Below are 18,077 nucleotides of genomic sequence, written 5' to 3' on the forward strand. Positions count from 1 at the left end.
CGATCGATGGTAATGTTTTTGATATCGTGCATAATGGGGTTGGGAAAGGGACTGAGTGGGTGGAAAAAGGTTGAGGGAGGGAGGAGGGGGAGTTAGGTCAGGACATTGTGGGGTGGGGTTTGGGAGTGTTGTGGGGGGTTGAGAGATTGAAGCCTGTATTGGACGATTTGGGACATTGTGGGTTTGTGAAATACTGGAGTGGGTGGGAAGGGAAGGGGGAAGGGGGAGGGGCTTAAATAGGGAGAGGGGACCTTAAATAGGGAGAGGGGACCTTAAATAGGGAGAGGGGACCTTAAATAGGAAGAGGGGACCTTAAATAGGGAGAGGGGACCTTAAATAGGGAGAGGGGACCTGAAATAGGGAGAGGGGACCTGAAATAGGGAGAGGGGACCTGAAATAGGGAGAGGGGACCTGAAATAGGGAGAGGGGACCTGAAATAGGGAGAGGGGACCTTAAATAGGGAGAGGGGACCTTAAATAGGGAGAGGGGACCTGAAATAGGGAGAGGGGACCTGAAATAGGGAGAGGGGACCTGAAATAGGGAGAGGGGACCTGAAATAGGGAGAGGGGACCTGAAATAGGGAGAGGGGACCTGAAATAGGGAGAGGGGACCTGAAATAGGGAGAGGGGACCTGAAATAGGGAGAGGGGACCTGAAATAGGGAGAGGGGACCTGAAATAGGGAGAGGGGACCTGAAATAGGGAGAGGGGACCTGAAATAGGGAGAGGGGGGACCTTAAATAGGGAGAGGGGACCTTAAATAGGGAGAGGGGACCTTAAATAGGGAGAGGGGACCTTAAATAGGGAGAGGGGACCTTAAATAGGGAGAGGGGACCTTAAATAGGGAGAGGGGACCTGAAATAGGGAGAGGGGACCTGAAATAGGGAGAGGGGACCTGAAATAGGGAGAGGGGACCTGAAATAGGGAGAGGGGACCTGAAATAGGGAGAGGGGACCTGAAATAGGGAGAGGGGACCTGAAATAGGGAGAGGGGACCTGAAATAGGGAGAGGGGACCTGAAATAGGGAGAGGGGACCTTAAATAGGGAGAGGGGACCTTAAATAGGGAGAGGGGACCTTAAATAGGGAGAGGGGACCTTAAATAGGGAGAGGGGACCTTAAATAGGGAGAGGGGACCTTAAATAGGGAGAGGGGACCTTAAGTAGGGAGAGGGGACCTTAAGTAGGGAGAGGGGACCTTAAGTAGGGAGAGGGGACCTTAAGTAGGGAGAGGGGACCTTAAGTAGGGAGAGGGGACCTTAAGTAGGGAGAGGGGACCTTAAGTAGGGAGAGGGGACCTTAAGTAGGGAGAGGGGACCTTAAGTAGGGAGAGGGGACCTTAAGTAGGGAGAGGGGACCTTAAGTAGGGAGAGGGGACCTTAAATAGGGAGAGGGGACCTTAAATAGGGAGAGGGGACCTTAAATAGGGAGAGGGGACCTTAAATAGGGAGAGGGGACCTTAAATAGGGAGAGGGGACCTTAAATAGGGAGAGGGGACCTTAAATAGGGAGAGGGGACCTTAAATAGGGAGAGGGGACCTTAAATAGGGAGAGGGGACCTGAGATTGGAGGTGAATCAGTGCCGGGGTTATGGTGGTTAGTTTAGGGGATTTTGTGAATGAGAGATCAGAGCCTCTGGTGAGTTTGGGGGCATTGTGGGGATGAGACAGTGGGTGGGGCTTATTTCTGGGAGTTATTGGAGGTGGTGGTGGTGAGACATTGAGTGTGGAGGGAGAGGGGAGGTTGTTTGTTGTGGGGGAGTGTGGCATTACATGGGGGGGGGGGGGGGGGGGGGGGTTCGGGCAGTTGGTGGAGGTGTGAGACATTGCAGGTGAAGGGGGTCGTTGGTGTGTGGATGAGACCCATTGGAGATTGAGAGGGCGGCTGGTGTGGAGCTGAGACGCATTGTAGGTTGGGGGAGGAGGTGGGGGTGGTTCTTGTTGGAGTTGACATTGTTGAGGTGGGGGTGGGGGTGGGGGGGGGGGGGGGAGGTTTGTGAATTAATTAAATCTGAACGAGTTCCGTGCTCCCTTTTTAAACCCCAACGCGTTATGCAAATTCGGGATAAGTCGCCGTCTGACGGATAACTAACGGCGGCTCGGTTTCCCAGCACGTGGTTCGTCTTCCTACGCTTTGGGGCTGTACTCCCGGAGGATGAAGGGGCGGGGGCGGGGGCTGGGCGGGTCGTGCGAGGGAAGGGGGCGGGTCGTGCGAGGGAAGGGGGCGGGTGTGGGGGAAGGGGCCGGGTGGAGGTGGGACGGGGGAGGGGCAGGGGTCGTGCGGGGGAAGGGGCCGGGCAGGGTAAGCGCCAGACAAAACGGACCCATCCATTCGCTAAGTAATGCGAGCGTGCACTAAAGTCAAAATGGAGCGAGTCCTCTCACACCTTCGATTGTTTTCCGTCTCTCACCACACCACACCACCCACTGAGAGTAACAAATAAACGACATTTGACGTGTGAATGGGCGTTCGTGTTGAAGGACTTGAGTACGGACAGGACGCGAGAGAAAAGGGGGGAAAAGGAGAACTGGAGGGAAATGGCCGTTTGGTGATGGTGAGGAGGCGGCGAGAAGGGGGCGAGGTTGGTGGTTGGGGGTTGGGGGAGGGGGGAGGGGGGGAGGCGGTAAGAAATGCAGACGTTTCCTCAGAAATCGCAACCTGTGCTATCAGGTGTGCACCTGTACCTTGAATCTGTCGGGGATGCACCTTGAGATCGATTAAATTAATTCCTCTTTTTTTATCCCATGGAAATCCACCCTTTCCAACATGTTTAGTGGTTCATGTGCTCGGGTTGTGGTTAATGACATGCGGAGGCTTCACACCACTTACCTTTACTGACGGTTATTTTATCTGCGGTTTTGTTTAGTTTTGTCTTTACTTCAATGTAAACCACCTTTTGTCTGTTCATGGATACTTGGGGCTGTCTAACTCGGACTGTTTTGATGTGAACTTGTGAAAATCCAGCTGAGACCGTTACACCCTCTGAGTCGATCTATGGTTCATGCCCTGTGAAGCTCTCTGAAGAATGACGCAACATTGAACAGCTCTCTGATGCAACCTTCCCTACCCTCACACCTTCTCGTACCACATCACCACACTTTCACAATCCTCCCCCCACCTCACACCTCCTCCCTCCTCTCACACCACCACCCTCCTCTCACACCACCACCCTCCTCTCACCACCCCCCTCTCACCACCCCCCTCTCACCACCCCCCTCTCACCACCACCCTCACCACCACCCCCACCCCCCACAACCCCTCCCCACCCACCACCACCCTTCCTCACACCAACACCTATCCTCACACCCCTCCTCCCACTGTCATACCTCCTCACCCCCACCCTCACGCCCCTACCCCATCCTCACACCACCACTCACCCTGACACCCCATCCTCACACCCTCATACCTCCTCCCTCCCCATCCTCACACCACCACCCCACCCTCACACCACCACTCCACCCTCACACCACCACTCCACCCTCACACCACCATCCCACCCTCACAAAACCTCATACCACAACCCCACACTACCACCCCCTCTCCCCACCACCCTCACACCCCGACCCCAGCCTCACACCCCTACCTCCCACCCTAATACCTCCTCCATCCCCATCCTCACACCACCACCCCACCCTCACACCCTTCCTCCCCTCCCCATGCTCACACATCCCCACCACCTTTTTATTTTATTATTTTCAAAACACCCTCCATTTCTGGTAAAATGTTTGTCATTGGCCGAATTCTCCAGGAACACAACTACATCGCCAATCGTAGAATGGCCCAAAACCTTAAACCCAAACGTTATTCTCCCGAGTTCCTGCCACGAGTGACATGGCCAGACTTTGTGGAAAGGTGTCTGTGTGTATACGTAGTGTAGTGCGCGTGTGTTTTGTGTTTTGTTTGTTGTTTATTTACGATATCCAACTCGAAGAACTCCGTCACCTTCAGCCCCCAGTTACTGAAAGGATACCTTTCTGAACGTCCCGCTGTGTCTGACCTGTGCACCATTACTGTACCGGCACGCGTTATAAATATAAGCTGTTACTGTTCGTGTTAGTAATGAACGGATGTGTTCTTTGCCAGTATAGTGGCGGCAACCCTGCCGGAGGGGTCTTTGTGGTAGGTGAGGGTAGTTTGCCCATGAAATGAGGGGATGGACTATCACTATGGAGGGTAAATGAATGACTTGAAATGTATGACAATCCTTGAGATTAGAATATAATTTGCATAATGCATTGCTGTTGCTGCTGCTGTTGTTGCTGCTGTTGCGGTTGCTGCTGCTGCTGCTGCTGCTGTTGCGGTTGCTGCTGCTGCTGCTGCTGCTGCTGCCATCCCTATTTTTGCCACTGCCACAGTTGTTGTTGTTGCTGCTGCTGTTGTTGCTGCTATTGTTGCTGGTACTGCTGCAGTTGTTTCAGCAGCTGCTGCTCGGTTGTTGCAGTTGTTGCTGCTGTTGCTGTTTATTGCCACCCACATTTTTGCCACTGCCACAGTTGTTGCTTCTGCTGCTACTGCTATTGTTGCTGCAACTGCTGCTTGGTTGTTGCAGTTGTTGCTGCTGTTGTTGCCACCCCCATTGCCACCGCTACCGTTGCGGTGGCTGACCTTGCAGTTGTAGCTGTTGCAGCCACCGCCATTGCTGTTAGTTTGTGTCGTATTTGCAGACTTCATTATCCCCATGCTTTTTGAAAAAGAAACGGGGAGATATTATAATCAGGACAACTGTCTGTCTGTCACACTATCTCCTAATAAACTGTTACCGCTGTTCTGCACCGTTGTGCAGAAATTCACCAAACTTGGTAGTTATGATCACTACATGGCATGAAGGTGCATTTTTGCCCCCACCCCCTAGGACGGGGTCTAGAGTTGAAATACCAAAAGTTGCAATTACAGGCACATTTTAAAACATTTTTAATGAACCTTTGTATGTGTGTGCAATCAACATGGGGCTGGGAATGGGGGGTGGGGAGAGGATAGGGTGTGGTGGTAGTGTTGGAGGGGGGGGGGGGGGTGGGTGGTCGGGGTACGACACATGAAGTATGTACCGTTTTTTGGGGGGGATTTGACCCTGGTTCATGCACCACGAGGTGGGGATGTAGTGTCATGGGTGAAAACGGGGGGGGGGGGGGGGGTGGGGGGGGCATCTTTAACCTAATATTTGATATGGGGCCCCTTGTTGGTGGAATTTTTTGCCATCTTTCAACTTTGCTTTAGGTGGCAAGCGTGGGGATTTGTGATGGCATGCCATCAGCTTCGCTCTCGTTTGGTTTTGCTTTATCATAATGCTTCATTTTTTTATGTTTAATATTTATTTTTAACATGGGTTGTTGAATGATTATTATTTTTTTGATTTGCTTGTTTTATGGTCTTTATTATTTAACTTTCCAAAAATTTTCAATGGCAAAGTCACTGACTTGCTCATTAAGCTGCTGCTCATGTTTTATTTTAATTACTATGTATATCTATATATATATATATATATATATATATATATATATATATATATATATATATATATATATATATATATATATATATATATATATATACGTATATATATAGAAGGCTAACCCCTGCTCTAGCAGGGAAAATGGCCTTAAAATGCCTGTTGTGTTATGTTGTGTTTTACATATACTAGGGCATGCCCCGTACTATATCTATATCTAAAATTATATCCCCCCCCTCTATTTACATGAAATGGTTTGGTCCAAAGCGAACAGCTTGCGAGTAACGGTGACAATCCCCCCCCTCTATTTACATGAAATGTTTGGTCCAAAGCGAACGGCTTGCGGAGTTTGGTAAAGAAATCGCCATAGCGTGCACAAAAGCGCAGGAAAGCGAAGAATCGCAAATTAGTTTTAATTAGTTTTAAAACATAGTTTAAACGGCAACATAGTTTGCCAACGTGAAATAAATGAATACGCTCTCAAATGTGCCGTCAGAGGCAGAGTCTGTTCGGCACGTTCGGCACACGTGATAGCTCGCTGCTCTCTGATTGGTTGAATCGTTTTTTGGACATAGCTCGGTAACTACTTCTCCGATTAATATGAAACCTTGAAAAGGCACATCCTCGGGTCCCCAGCAATATACCTGGCAAGTTTAAAGTATATCGGACCCGTGGTTGTCGAGAAACAGCGGTCCACAGACATACAGACAGACATACATACAGAGATTACTGAATTATAGATATATATATATATATATATATATATATATATATATATATATATATATATGTATAATAAAGTTAATTATTTATTTGTTTTTTGATTTGTCTGCGAGTGTTGCCCTGTGCTTGGCTGAGTGACTGAGCTACAAGTTGGAACAAATATCTCCCGCTCTTGTCGTCATCATCATAGTCATAGTCTTCATCATCGTTATATCGTCGTGTTTGTTTGTTTGGGGTTGTACCATTGCTGGTGGTTTGCATTTTACTGTGCACTGTCAATTGTTTCCCAGATTGTGATTAGGAGATGACCTCTGTTTCTGGAAAGTTCCATCACTATACATCTATAACAGCCTGCATCCTTGATGGGTGCCTTTTTGAGAGATTGCGGAAAGGAAAACACATGAGTTTGCTTGTCGTGTATTCGTTTCACTCTTCAGCTACACTTTGAGGGAACGGCCTTTGTAAGTTAACGAAAGCCATTTTATGTTACCACGACGAGGCAAAAGTAACATTTGCGATGTGGAACGAGGCGCACGTGGGCGTGATTGACATACCGTTTGGCATCCCGAGAAGTGCTTCGAGGCAGCTAGTTGTAAAACTACAAAATTGATACTGGTGGTTATTCTGAAATTTGCACGTCGGCTCTTTGACACCAAGTCTCTGCCATTTTGCAGGAAAATATGAAAGATTCGAGCTCCATTGCAATAATTAATGGCTCTGTGTTGTACTTCACATCTGTTCTGTTACCTGACTGATGGAAGGTGTTATATGTGGGACTTCCTCCTCCCACCCCTTACTAGTTTGCTCACGGCAGATGCTTGGTGCCCATGTTCCCAGGATAGCACACGTTGCACTGCGGCAAGGCCTGTAAAGAATTTTTATGACCGGTTTAGAGTTAGCTTTTTCTGGCCAGACGAGACGTGGCATGGGCATGCTACCGAGTCTGAAGTGGGGTATCAAAGAGACGGACGGACAGACAGACAGACAGAGACAGACAGAGACAGACAGACAGAGACAGACAGACAGACAGACAGAGACAGACAGACAGACAGACAGACAGACAGAGACAGACAGAGACAGAGACAGAGACACAGACAGAGACAGACAGACAGAGACAGACAGAGACAGACAGAGACAGACAGAGACAGACAGAGACAGACAGAGACAGACAGAGACAGACAGAGACACAGACAGAGACAGACAGAGACAGACAGAGACAGACAGAGACAGACAGAGACATAGACAGAATTGAACAGAGTGCACTTTCAAAAGTTTGAGCACAACGGCCATCTTGGAATACTTGATTCATTGGAGTCTAAATTAACCTGTCAAATTCCAATGTTATTAATTGCAATGTGCAAGATGTATCCCATGACCTTGATATGTTGCAGTTGAATTTTTTTTTCTCGTATTAACAGTTTATTTCAAAATTAAAAAAAGAAGCAAAAAACATTTATTTACTATTGCCCTGTGCAGCTTGTTTTCTTTTAAACATTTGTTTTTATTTCTACATTGGTAAGTGTTATCGGCAGCAAAATCCGAAATGTATGAATATGTCGTTGGATTGTTGTTGCGTGCTGCGTGGGGCTATTTCTCTTCACTGTGTGGACTCCTTCATCAACAGTTTTAAATTATTTATCTGGGGTTTCCTTTAGTGTGATGTACGGAGTACAGACTTCTATTTTTTTTCTCCCTGAATCAAAGCTTGATGAATGACTGATAAGGAGAACAAAGGTGATTTAGTGTTAATACAGACAAAGGATTTCCAGCTTGCACTGAAAGGGCAGAGCAGATCACCACAGACTTTAAAGGAAGCTCGTTACAGGGGGTACTAATGTCATTACTTCACAAGGTAATCACGATCAACAATCCTTGACCAAGCTCCACAATCCTAAACCGCTACCTCACCTATCTCACAGTTTTTGTCATCACCCATCCACAACTTTTTGAAATATCATGATGTATAGTTTTTGGCCCGATCTCTCAAATGTGAAGAATCACATTTAAAGCTACAATGTCGTATAACAATTATAAAAGGGTAAATTTATAAATCTTCTCTATTTACCTCTGCCATGGAAGGTGGACTGAGATTATGTTTTCACCTCTGTCTCTGTCTGTTTGTCTGTGAGGAGGATATCTCAAAAAAAAGTTATGGATGGATTCGGGATGAAACTTCGTGGATGAGTTGGATAGGTGGCAATAACAAGCCGATTATATTTTGGTTAAGGTATGGATCCAGAACGGTGGGATACAAAACATTCAACTGTTCAGCCTGGTGCAGGTATGTGCTCTACCAAGTGCCATTGTAGTCCTTTTTGTAACATGGTTGAAACGAACCCTTATAATTTAATGGGGGTGGAGGGATGAGTTAATTCAACAGATTGTATATTATTTTCATACTAAAGAGCATCAATGTTGCAATTGCTTCATAAGCAATGCACTTCGAGAATAGCCGAATTAATGGAAGCTCCCTTGAGTGGGAAGCACAATTCCTTTTCCGGACGAAATCTATATCCCGCCGGTCTCTGCGACCAAGTGATTATTCAAATTTAGGTTTTCCTCCCAGGGATTACCAAAATGCTGAGACGGTTCTTGCACGGGAGGTGGGAATAAGGCGGGCACGTGTTCCTAAGGAAGGTTTATTACGGCACAAGGCAACATATATATTATTAAGGGTATGGCGGCCGGGTCACATGGGGCTTCTTCGACACACTTACTGACTTTTGACCTAAAGCAGACCGGCCGCAGATAACTCTGTGGCATGACGAGTTGCCATCTGAGAGGACTACTTTTGATAGGGTCCTCACATCCAATTCTCTTGTTACTTTCTCTGCAAATTTGGGCACCTGTGGGGCACCTGGCCAATGCCCCACTCCTTGATCCAGCTATTGTGATTCGTCCTCCAAGCGTGATGGGTAGGACGGCTGGTACGACTCACGTCGCGCTGGTGGTTTGGCAGCGCAGCGACGAGAACATTCTCAACGCTGGCAGTGACAAGATTGCTCACAGCACTGGCGGAATGGTTCTGTGGTGTTAAATGTGTATGAGGTATGCTATTGAGGTGTTTTTGTGGAGTGAATGTGGTACAGGGTTTGAATATAAAAAGATGAAGAGTGTTTGAGAATGTCGTTTTGAGAATGAGGTTTGAGCATGGACTTGCTGAATGAGGAAGAGATCAATGGGGATAGTTGTAACTACATTCACAACCCATCTTTCCCTTCCACTGATACGAGGGGAGAGTAATTTAGCCAGACACAACTGCAACGGATGTATCTAAACTCCAGGGTTACTTTACGTGTTGGATGTAGCCTCCCAGGGTCATATATATATATATATATATACAGACTTGGCATTTAATATGGATTTTTTTTTTCTTGACTTGGGTTTACGTTCTTAACTCAGTATATCAATCTGGTGAGTTTCTTTTACACTTTGGTGATTTATTTGTTAAAAGAACCATGTTACTGATTGTTGCAGCAAGAAGTCAATAACAGGATTATATCACAGGTGGCGTGACAAAATGTAAGGACAGGTACATTTGACGATTGGCTTCACAATCGGGTATATAAGGGTTGTTGCGTTCTGTTCTGGAAAACAACTGCTGCACGTCTACAAAAGTTATTGCCGCTTCCTCTGGAGATGGTCCGTCAACTTGACAATGCTGTTTGTCATGGAGTGGTGGCTTTACGAAATTCTGGCATGAAACAGCGTGCTATTGCTCGGCAGTATGGCATCACTCAAGGTCAGGTGTCAAAGATCCTGAAACGAAATGCTCAGAGGGGTGTCCCTACTCCAATACCGAGGCCAGGACGTCCACGCAGAACCACAAGGAGAGATGATCGCCAGCTGCACCGGTTAGTCTGCAATAGCCGTACCAAGTCAGCTAATCGGCTTAGGGCTGAGTGGCAGCAACTGACAAATGTGCCTGTATCCAGAAGGCTAGTCAATCAACGACTGATTCAAGCAGGCTATCGTGCCAGGCGTCCCCTGAGAAAGCCACGCCTGACCAGACAACACAGCCAGCGCCGATTGCAGTGGGCCAGAGAGCACCGTCAATTGCAGCCGGGACACTGGAATCACGTGACCTTTAGTGACGAGTCTAGATTTCTGGTCTATCGTAAAGATGGCCGCATCCGAGTGCACAGACAAGTGCATGAAGCCCACAACGAAGATTGTATAGTGCCAAGAGTCCAATCTGGAGTTGGTGGGGTGACCGTTTGGGCTGCTTTTCATGCAGGGGGCAAAACTGACCTGGTTGTTCTGAATGGAAACCTGAACCAGTTCAAGTACAGGGTCATTCTGGAAGAAACATTGCTTCCATTTGCTCGTGCAGCCTTTCGAGGAAACTTTGCCTTCCAAGATGACAATGCATGGCCTCATCGTGCTCGCATGATCCAACACTTTCTTGCTGACCATGGTGTAGAGCTTATGGAGTGGCCTGCCATGTCACCGGATATGAATCCGATAGAGAACTTGTGGGCAGAATTAACGCGTCAAATCGACAACTTGGACCAGCAGCCTGCCTCTGTGCGTGAATTGCAGCAGACTATTGTCACTGCATGGCAAGCGATTCCTGTCCAAACCTTGGCAAATCTCGTGAACAGCATGCCTCGACGTGTACGTGCTCTCCTGAATGCTCGTGAAGGTTACACGAAGTACTGAACTGTAATTTTACTGTCCGTAATCCCAGTCATAATTTAGCTTTTGTTTTTGTTGAAATTTTTTTTGGCTAATGTGCAAAATAAAGAGATACTTCTGGAAAACGTACAGAAGTTTAACACAGTACTATCCGTGAATTGAGTTCGATATCGGTTTACATCACTTTCAAGGATCAATTTATTTTCTTCGAAATGTCAAATGTGGTTTTTGTTTCTTTTAAAGGTCACATTAACAAAATCTAGAATAATTTCAACATAATTCCAATGAACTTTTGGTTCTACGTCATCTTGAAAAGTAAGTTCACCCCCACAAAAAAAATAATTCCATATTAAATGCCAAGTCTGTGTATATATATATGTTGGAACCCATCTGTGGATCGGTCCCATCAGCCGATGGGTCTGACCCGTTTGGCGACCCATCTGTGGATGCACGAGAAATGACAATGCAGACCCATCGGCCGATGGGTCTGCGCCATCTGCGGATGTGTTGTTCACCTTGAAGGAATGTGTTGACAGAATGGTGCTCTTGAATCAGGTACACAGTCATTGGAATTACATGTGGTAGGAATTTAACAGAGATGATTTTAAAATGTTTTATTATCTATTTCTACCCATCTATTTATACATTTTGTCAATACATTTTGTAATTAACAGATACATGGCAGTTTTAGTAAAGCTTTACATAACATACTCAACATTCATACAAAACATTAGGTGTTCTTCTGATAATGGCGGAGGGGAATGGTGGCAGGGTAGAGAGTGGCAGGTGCTGATGATTAGGGTTAGGGTTGTTAGGGTTAGGGTTGTTAGGGTTAGGGTTAGTTGTTAGGGTTAGGGTTAGGTTAGGGTTAGGGTTAGGGTTAGGTTAACTCATCCACCATTGATCTGTGATGGTTAGGATTGACCACGGTTCATGATGATGCGGTACTAGAGTGATTCAGTGGTAAAGAATGCTCTCCCAGAGAAGAAGGGAAGTCGGAAGTGGAATGCCAGAGCAGAGGTGCATGAGATGGAGGAACGGTTGCAACCGGTGGATGTCGTGGGGATGCTACAGCACCGGAAGCATGGCTTGGGTTGGATGAAGCATGAGCGATGGGGAAAGGCATGTGTGAAAGAGGCGGAAGATTGTTGAGGGGGAGGTGAGAAGAAAGGAGGAGGAGGGGAGATATGTGAAAGCAGTCGGACAGGCACGACAAGGTGCTTGGACACGGTGGGAAGGTGTACAGGTGAGGACATTGAAGTGGAAAGAGATTTGGAGGATGGAGCCAATATTGTTGAGTTTCCTGTTGCGGGCAAAGTATGATGTGCTTCCATCACCAGTAAACTTGAGATTGTGGGGGTTGTTGCAGGAGGAGAGATGTTGTTTGTGTGGAGGTTTAGGAACAGTGCAGTATGCAGGTGAGCTCAGTAGCGTTGGCAGCAGGAAGATACAAGTGGCGGCACGATTAGGTGCTAGCGGTAGTGGTGCAGCTGGTGCAACAACAGGTGCTGAGACAGAGAGAGAAAAGAGTGGAGAAGGAGACCGATGGGGGAGAGGTGTTGTTTGTCTAAAGAGGGCCAAGTGGAAAGAGGAGGAGGAGGAGGAGGTGGTGGAGGTGGTGGAAAGGGTGGAAAGCAAGAGGGCTGTCATATGCTTGTGTTTGACAGGTGGTGGCAGACCTAAATCCACAATTGGTATTCCCAGAGGAGATCTGTGTGACAAGCTTGTGGCCTGACATTTTCATATGGTCAGGTGCAACAAGACAGGTCATCTTAGGGGAATTGTCTGTACCTTGGGAAGAGAATATGGAGGAGGTGCACGAGAGGACGAGAGGACGAGAGGACGAGAGGACGAGAGGACGAGAGGAAAGTACAGTGAGCTGGAGGCAGAGTGTCGGGAGAAGGGTTGGCGAGTTTCTTGTCAGCCATTTGAGGTGGGGTGTGGAGGGTATATTGGCAATTCCTTTTCTGCATTTTTTGCTCGGTTTGGAGTGTGTGGGACAGAAAGAAAAAGAAGGAGGATGTGTGACAGAGTGGCCCAGGTTGCCTTGAAAGGCTCACTTTGGATTTGGAGGAGGTTTAATGGAGGCACGACAAACTGTAGGTTGAGGTTGTGGGTGGTGTTTCATTTCAGCCAAAAGGAGTAGTGACTGCTCATGGAAGAGAAATGGAGGTGTGTGTGTGTGTGTGTGTGTGTGTGTGTGTGTGTGTGTGTGTGTGTGTGTGTGTGTGTGTGTGTGTGTGTGTGTGTGTGTGTGTGTGTGTGTGTGTTTGTGTGTGTTTGTGTGTGTGTTTTGGTCGGTGAGGGGCTGTTGATTCTAGGAGTAAAGGTAGTTTTGTTGTTGTAGTCTGTGTTCCCACTGGCTGGGGTGGGCGTATGTACGCATCCAGGTGTAGGGAGTGGAGTGGTAGACAAGATGGGGAGAGAGGGGGAAGGACACAAACGCAACATTTGAGAGCAGGGACATCGAGAGATCTGTGGGAGGGAGCGGGTTTGGGGGGAGGTGGGAGAGGTACTCTGCCATCTGGCCACTCTGCCATAAAGCCCAGATTGGTGGAGTGTTGCAGTGATTTTTGTCCTTCTGGAAGTCTCTCCCATCTCCACACAGGATCTCTGGAGCTCAGCCAGAGTGACCATCGGGTTCTTGGTCACCTCTCTTACCAAGGCCCTTCTCCCCCGATTGCTCAGTTTGGCCGGGCGGCCAGCTCTAGGAAGAGTCCTGGTTGTTACAAACTTCTTCCATTTAAGAATTATGGAGGCCACTGCTCTTGGGAACCTTCCATGTAGGAGAATTTTTTTTGTAGGCTTCCCCAGATCTGTTCCTCGACACAATCCTGTCTCTGAGCTCCGCAGGCAGTTCCTTCGACCTTATGGCTTGGTTTTTTGCTCTGATATGCATTGTCAGCTGTGAGACCTTATATAGACAGGTGTGTGCCTTTCCAAATCATGTCCAATCAATTGAATTTACCACAGGTGGACTCCAATCAAGGTGTAGAAACATCTCAAAGATGATCAAGAGAAATGGGAGGCACCTGAGCTAAATTTCAAGTGTCATAGCAAAGGGTATGAATACTTATGTCAATGTGATATTTCAGTTTTTTCTTTTTAATAAATTTGCCAAACTTTCTAAAATCCTGTTTTCTCTTTGTCATTATGGGTTATTGTCCCCCGTCGCACCGCGGAGCGAAAGGGGGACTATGGTTTTCCCCTCCGTGCGTGCATGCGTATGTGCGTGCGTAAGCGAAGGACCGCATTAGAATTTGGTGTGTGGGTGCAACCCACGTCAAATCCAGGATGGCCACCACCATGTCTGTCTGATGCCATGTATGTCTGAACCTTGTGAGCTGAATATCTTGAAAAATAAGCGAAGTACCAACTTCTAATCTGGTGTGTGGGTGTATCTCGGCATAAGGAAGAACGCTATTGAAAATTGGGTCGCCCCGTCAAAATCCAAGATGGCCGCCTTGCGTCTTCCACTTTGTCAACTCGCCACTTCATCGACGGGGGACCTAGGCGTAACGCTTGTTGAGTGTAGATTGATGAGAGAAAAAATGAATTTGAACGATTTCAGCATAAGGCTGCAACATAACAAAATGTGAAAAAAGTGAAGGGGTCTGACTACTTTCTGAATGCATTGTATATATAATGGATTTCTCACAGGGAAGACTTAAAAGGATATGCAAGTCTCAGGAAGGGTGGCAGAGGTCTCCATGAAGGGCATGATGGCAGCAGGGCTCGTCTTTGTCCACCACAGGCTCCGTCGATTCCCTGCTTCTGCCTTTGACTCTTGACTGACTGCTGGTGACTGCTATTGCTCTGCCCCACACTGGGGACTACAACTGCCCCCGTCAGCATTTGTGCATGGTCTTTACTCCCCATGACCACACCCCACACCCTCGAGCATCTTTCATTCATGGCCCGGCACCGGCGAATGATGCAGGACGTCACCACCACTGCTGTGGCGGTGGCATGCAGATGGGCACTGATCAATATGATGGGCACTGATGGTGGCATGCAGTTGGCCAATAGTGTTGCCAGCACTGTCTGAACCAATAGTGTGCAGCCTTTCAGGTGGCCAATTATGGTATGCCCTCTGCTCTTCCCAGAGCGTGGGACAGGAGATATTTAGCAAGCCATGCACAGAACATGAACACATTCTGACCCCTCTGCCTCCACTCACTGTCCTGTCCTTGCCTGGTCCTGGTCTGGTTGTTTACGATTCGCACTTTACTAACTCTATCCTCGACAACAAACGATACCGCCTCTCACGCCATGCTTAAAGATAGGACGATTTCACTCTAGTGGCTCCCTGGTTACAGAAAGTGTTCTAACCTACGCGAGCATGCAGACCAAGCTAACTTAACATCCCTGACTGGTACGTACCCCCTTCCAATGTAACACACCTCACTTTTTATATATTCTTTTTTTTGAAATGTGCTTGAGCCGAACCTTGAGAATTGAATGAAGTGGGGAGAGGTGGGAGTAGGTAGATGGGTTCATTCAACAGATTGTGTTTTGTTTTGGGAATTAAGAGCATCAATGTTCTTATTGTCCTATTAATACTACTGGGTTGGTGCTTTCTGCATCTCTTGAAAGTAAGAAGTTTGTTTGTTTTCTAGTTTTCATTCAGGTCAGAGGTCACTATTGGGATTACCATAGGTCACTATTGGGACTCTCGCTATGAATTTGGCAGATGGGAATTCAGCCAGACCTCTTCCTGTTTTTGGTTGCAAAACTGTAATAATTTTAATCTTTTATAGTTGTATGCACTTTAAGTTGAGGGTACTTTATTATTGGGACTCCACAGCCTTGTTTTATATACGATTAGCAATTTTAATAGTTTGGTTGTCTGTTCTAAAGTTTGTCATTAATATTATCATTAATTGTGATGATTATTATCCTTTATGATTTAATTTGCCCACTTGGGTCAGTATCGTTTAATCGTATGAAATAGTCACAAGAAAAATTGACTGGCACTATTGAGTGTGTTTGGCATCAATTTAAACAACTTTAATTTCACAACTTTGCTCCAATAATAATAGGAAAGTGTCCACTTGAAATCGGTTTTGATAGGAGGGGAAAAAAAAAAACTTTGTGGAGAGATGGTGGCAAAAACGCTCTTTATCAACAGTAACCTGGTGTGAGGATGTTGAAAAATTTGAATCATTATTTGATTTTAGCACAGTCTTTTCTGATTGTTTTCAACATTTATATGAGGAAATATAGCTGTAAGCTGTTACTTTTTAAAAAACTTTTGTGTAAGCACTAAGCACCCAATATAAAATTGAAAACTAATCAAATTGATATATGTGGGAAGCTTGTGCTCGTTGGCAGCGAGTGCTCCGGAAGCATTGACAGAAAGAGTGGAAATTCTGTGTGTGGGGACATTGCATGCTTGGTCAGGGTCGCCCAGATAGCTCAGACAGCAGAGCACTGGTCCAGTTTTCCAGAGGACCTGGGTTTGATTCCTGGTCTGGGCATGTAATTTTCCCACATATATCAATTTAATTATTTATAATTCTGTTCATTCATGTAATTCAAATTCGTCATTCATTATTTTGTGTCAATTTAAAAATGCATATGAATTGTAAGGGTTTGTTGTAAAATATATTGATCTATTCCGTAAGCCTATCTTGTCTCATGTGATGACTGCAGAGCCAGTGATTTTCCGTTTCAAAAAAGTGCCTTTTCCGTTGCCAAAAAAAACCCATTCCATCTCAATAAATTCGTTTTTGTCCCCCGTCGCACCGCGGAGCGAAAGGGGGACTATGGTTTTCCCCTCCGTCCGTGTGTCCGTCCGTCCGTACGTCCATCTGTCCATCTGTCTGTCCGTCCGTGCGTGTGTACGTGCGTGCGTGCGTAAACCAAGGACCGCATTCTAATTTGGTGTGTGGGTGCAACCCACATCAAAATCCAAGATGGCCACCGCCATGTATGTCTGATGCCATGTATGTCTGAACCTTGTGAGCTGAATATCTTGAAAAATAAGCGAAGTACCAACTTCTAATCTGGTGTGTGGGTGTATCTAGGCATAAAAAAACAATTAAAAAAACCACCTTTAGAGGCCATTTTTCCCCGCAAAGCGGGGGTTGGCCTTTTTCGGGCACCGTGGTTGTTGTTTTTGTTGGTCCCCTTTTTGGAGCAATGTTTTACGGCCGGATGCCCTTCCTTCCGCCAACCCTGTTTGTCGCCTTTTACGACAAACAGGGAATTACCAGTGAACTGGTACTCAATTAGCCGACCTCGGAAGGATGACAGGCTGAGTCAACCCCCCTGGCGTTAATTCAGCGATTGACCGGGATTTGAACCCAGGATCCTAGGATCCTAAGCTGGCACCCTAGCCGCTAAGCCAACACCAGAGCTGGTTGAAACTTATCTCGGCATAAGGAAGAACGCAATTGAAAATTGGGTCGCCATGTCAAAATCCAAGATGGCCGCCACCATATATATACAGTGGGGAGAACAAGTATTTGATACACTGCCGATTTTGCAGGTTTTCCCACTTACAAAGCACGTCAAGGTCTGTAATTTTTATCATAGGTACACTTCAACTGTGGAAGACGGAATCTAAAACAAAAATCCTGAAAATCACATTGTATGATTTTTAAGTAATTAATTTGCATTTTATTGCATGAAATAAGTATTTGATACATCAGAAAAACAGAACTTAATATTTGGTACAGAAACCTTTGTTTGCAATTACAGAGATCAGACGTTTCCTGTAGTTCTTAACCAGGTTTGCACACACTGCAGCAGGGATTTTGGCCCACTCCTCCATACAGATCTTCACCAGATCCTTCAGGTTTCGGGGCTGTCGCTGCGCAACACAGACTTTCAGCTCCCTCCAAAGATTTTCTATTGGGTTCAGGTCTGGAGACTGGCTAGGCCACTCCAGGACCTTGAGATGCTTCGTACGGAGCCACTCCTTAGTTGCCCTGGCTGTGTGTTTCGGGTCGTTGTCATGCTGGAAGACCCAGCCACGCCCCATCTTCAATGCTCTTATTGAGGGAAGGAGATTGTTGGCCAAGATCTCGCGATACATGGCCCCATCCATCCTCCCCTCAATACGGTGCAGTCGTCCTGTCCCCTTTGCAGAAAAGCATCCCCAAAGAATGATGTTTCCACCTCCATGCTTCACGGTTGGGATGGTGTTCTTGGGGTTGTACTCATCCTTCTTCTTCCTCCAAACACGGCGAGTGGAGTTTAAACCAAAAAGCTCTATTTTGGTCTCATCAGACCACATGACCTTCTCCCATTCCTCCTCTGGATCATCCAG

General features: G+C 46.7%; 1 protein-coding gene across 6 annotated transcripts in view; it reads left to right on the forward strand.

The window, feature by feature from the left end:
- The window catches only part of LOC137412178 (zinc finger homeobox protein 4), a 243,620-nt gene that overhangs the window by 3,767 nt on the left and 221,776 nt on the right, over positions 1 to 18,077 (forward strand). The gene's annotated exons all lie outside the window — the stretch shown is intronic.

This window comes from Myxine glutinosa, chromosome 10 (genome assembly GCF_964187855.1).
Source record: "Myxine glutinosa chromosome 10, kmMyxGlut1.1, whole genome shotgun sequence".
Lineage (NCBI taxonomy): Eukaryota > Metazoa > Chordata > Myxini > Myxiniformes > Myxinidae > Myxine > Myxine glutinosa.